Here is a 4,445-nt window from a genome sequence, read left to right on the forward strand (position 1 = left end):
AGTCTCTATGTGGGAATAACATTTTAATCTTTGCTTGTTCTTTGGGGTGCTTTAGCAAATTAACTTTTGCTGAAAACTACATGAGACTAAGTCCACAGAATTAGTCTCACCAGGATACAACAGGCTTTTCATAAGGTATGATATTTCAAAATACAAACCCAGAAGCCTAGAATTGTTTAAATTATTAATAAAAGTAGGAATATCTTTTCCTGGCACAAAGAATTGTGGTTTTTTTTTCCTACTTGGTTCTGAAGTTCTGTTTAATTGGCTTGTTCTTAACAAAAGAATTGAGCTGTCAATATATTTTGGACGTACATGAGCAAAACTAGAGACAAGGAAAGCCTGTGCCTTGCCACTCGATGTAGAAGTCAAGGGTGAATAAGCAAAGGTCAGGACTGAAATAGCTTCTATGTCTGGTAGGTGGTCCTGTCACCACCTCCCTGGAGCACAAGAGCTGTCAACCCATCAAGGAGCATGTCACAGAGGGAGACAGGAAAACACAATACACATGTGTGTGTATACACGTGTATAATAAACATTACAAATACTAAGCAGAAGGAATAAGGAAACTGTTATTTAATAAATTACAAAACAACCACATATAACAAAAATTTTACATTGATACCATATCTTCAAGATCCCTCCAAGAGCTGCAATTATAATGTTCAATAATTGGCATAATTGGTCTTGTTCACCATTCCTCACTCCTTCTAGAGACTAGTCAGCTTATAATTTGATTGCAGATGTGTTGGCCCAGATATTTTTTTCATAAAGCTTTACAAATCTTTGTCTAGAGAAAAGGTACAATGTAACCTGTCAGGGAACTTGCAAGAAATGGATATGGAGATCAAGTTTAGGGTCAAATTGAAGCAATCAAAGAGATAAAAAGGAAGAAGTGAAAAAGACACTTGGAGGACAGTCTTAAGAAGCGTTAGAGCAGGGCGGCGGTGGCGCACGCCTTTAATCCCAGCACTCTGGAGGCAGAGGCAGGTGGATCTCTGGGAGTTCGAGGTCAGCCTGGTCTACAGAGCAAATTTCAGGACAGGCTCCATATTTCATACAAAATATTTACAGGCAGGCTCACTGGCCATACTTAATTTCCAAGGCTGCGGCAATCTTGCCAAACAAGTCAGCCACCTAACAAAGGCCAGGATGTATTGCTCCTTCTCCTTTGTTAAAATGTAGATCGCCTGGGGAGAGGTTGTTTCCAAAGATGGTGACTTAAGTTGCAGGTGTTTCGCTAGCCCCATGTTCCCCAGAAAGAGAATATTAATGAGTATTCACCTTGGTTTACCTGGGGAATAAAAGGTGTTTTGGACTCGGGAGGCAGAGGCAGGCGGATCTCTGTGAGTTCAAGGCCAGCCTGGTCTACCAAGGGAGTTCCAGGACAGGCTCCAAAGCTACAGAGAAACCCTGTCTCGAAAAAGCAAAAAAAAAAAAAAAAGGTGTTTTGGATAATAAACATGGGTAGATCTTCGGGAATGGATGAAGCCTAAGATGCCCTTCCGTTATGGCTGTGTGAACTGTGTCTCATTATTTCTCGCGCCTCCGTACCAGTCGAGTTAGGGAAAAATAGTTTCTATGTTGGGGCCTATGGACCCTGACACAACACAACAAGGAAACCCTGCCTTGAAAGAATCAAGCCAAACCAAAACCAACCAAACAAACAAAAAGAAGCACTATAAAGTAGCAACAAAAATCTGAGAATAAAGGGCCCAGGAACATTCTAGAAAATTCCACAAAGTGCTGGGTATCATGGTGAACATCTGTAATCAGAGCAATTGGAAGTCAGAGGCAGGAGGATCTGGAGATCAAGGCCATCCTGGTTACTGTCTAAGTTTGTTTTGTTTTTGTTTCTGTTTTTCAAGACATGGTTTCTCTGTGTAGCCCTGGCTGTCCTGGAACTCACTCTGTAGACCAGGCTGGCCTCAAACTCACAGAGGTGTGCCTGCCTCTACCTGCTAAGTGCTGCTTCCTGTTGCTGTGCAAACACCATGACCAAAAGCAGCATGGAGAGCAAAGGGCCTTGTGGCTTACACTTCCTCATCACAGTCTGCTTCAGAGGAAGTCAGGGCAGGAAGTCCTGGAGCTTAAGTAGAGCATGGCTTGCTCCCTGACTTGCTCAGTTTGCTTTCTTAGACAGCCCAGGACCACTTGTTCAGGAAGAGAACCACCCACAAGGCCTGGGCCCTTCCATCAATCATCAATCATCAGTCAAGAAAATGCCCCACAGGCAAGCCTATGAGCCAATGTGATGGGAGGATTTTCTCGACCAAAGGAGGTCCCTCTTCCAAGATGACTCTAGCCGAGAGCAAGTTGACAGAAACAGACCACCGGTCCATTATCTAGATGGAGCATGACTATCTGGGCAACATCAGATCCTGTCTCTACAAACAAGAACACAGAATCAAAGTTCTACAAAGTCCTACAGACTGCCAAGTCAGGATTCCAAGAAATGTTGGAAGAAGGGGATCCCCACCACAACCCCAAGCCCGAATGGTGACTAGCTGAGTCACCATCACCTAGCTTAATTTAACTCCTTAACCAGTAAGGAAGAATTTTTATTAAACCAGAAAGATAAATTGGAAAACCCAAAACCCCAGGTAAGATTAAGAGATGGCCCACGGGTTAAGAGCACATGCTGAGCTTGCAGAGGACCAGGATTCCAGTTCCAGCATCCAAGACAGGAGGCTCACAATCCTCTGTAACTCCAGCTCCAGGAGAACCAATGCCTGACTTCCACCAAACATGCGGCATGCATTCACACAACACACACATTCACACAGGAATAGAAATAAATATTTTAAATAAAATAAAATATCCAGGAGGTGGTGATGCATGCCTTTAATCCCAGCACTCAGGAGGCAGAGGCAGGCGGATCTCTATGAGCTGGAGGCCAGGCTGGTCTACAGAGTTCTGGGACAGCCAGGGATACATAGAGAAACACTTTCTCGAAAAACATTGATTAATTAATAATTGAAGCGAATAATCATTCAGGCTTGGAATATTTTAGTGACAGTAGCCTGGGCTCTGGGACTGCAATGAATTGTAGCAATCTGGTTTTGCCCCTAAATGGCCTGATGCCTGTTTCTAAGAGAAAGTATTCATTAAGGGGACAGCGAGAGAAGAAAAGGTCCTCGAGTCAAGGATGTTGGCACAGGTTGAAGTTGTAGCTCAATGTAGACAGATTGTCTAGCACTGGTAAGCCTCTGGGTTTGACCTGCAGCACTGCAAAAGAAATAAAGTTAAATGTGCTTCTTTTCCTAAGGAGTGTGTGTGTGTGTGTGTGTGTGTGTGTGTGTGTGTGTGTGAAGGTGAACTTGGGTGGTAGGCATGTGTATAAAAGTGAACTTGGGGGCTGGAGGGAGCTCTTAACTGGCTCACACATCACTACTCACAACTCACTAGAACGCTAGTACTAGGGTTTCCCACTGCCTCCTTCTGACATCCATAGGTAAGCACATGATAGACAGAGAAACATGCAGGCCTATACATATAAAATAAATAAAGATTTTGAAAAAGTGAACTCAGTGAAAACATTTTTTATATGTGCATGTGTATCTGTATGTGTTTAATGTATTATGGCATGTGTGTGGACATCATGGAACAACTAGTAGGGGTTGGATTTCTTCTTTTACCATGTGAGTCCTGAGAGAGAATTCAGGTCATGAAGTTTGGCAGCAAACTCCTTCACTCTCTGAACTGCTTTACCAGCCTGAAAGGGTTCTGACGGAGATCTGACACAGTTGCTTGAGTTTGAGAAGGGCCTCCTCAAACCCAGAGTCCACTTTCAACAAGCTTCTAAACAGCACATGTAACGTGACTTCGAAGTGCTATCTTGAAGTCATTGTATCATGGTGAATAACAGTTTGGGGATCCAGGAGTCCAAAGTGACTTCAGGTAAGACCCAAGCACGTGTGGAGTCTGGGGCGTTGCTCAGCAGGAGAGAACCTGTGTGCTGTGAGCAAAACCCAGGCACTCAACTCCAGGACCTTTAATGAAGAACATGTGCTGGGGACTTCCTGGGGTCCTGAGAACCATCTGTCCTTCAGATTCCTGGCAAATGCTGAAGGAAGCGGAGGAAGACTTCAACCACGAAAGACTTACGTAGTCTTTATTGCTGAGAAAAGGACGAGAGATAATTTCTCAGCATGCTTAATTTCAGCGCGCATTAATCGGAACTCTCGTGGCTTAACTTCTCTGACAAATTCTGAAATGAGAGCATAAATGGGCTTGCTTGGGAGCTCTCGTGTGTGGGGCAAAGTGAAAGTCAGGCTGTGCCTGTTCAAAAGCTCCCCACTGCCGGGCGATGGTGGCGCACGCCTTTAATCCCAGCACTCGGGAGGCAAAGGCAGGCGGATCTCTGTGAGTTCGAGACCAGCCTGGTCTACAAGAGCTAGTTCCAGGACAGGGCTCCAAAGCCACAGAGAAACCCTGTCTCGAAA

This window comes from Microtus ochrogaster, chromosome 7, assembly GCF_000317375.1.
Source record: "Microtus ochrogaster isolate Prairie Vole_2 chromosome 7, MicOch1.0, whole genome shotgun sequence".
Taxonomy (NCBI): Eukaryota; Metazoa; Chordata; class Mammalia; order Rodentia; family Cricetidae; genus Microtus; species Microtus ochrogaster.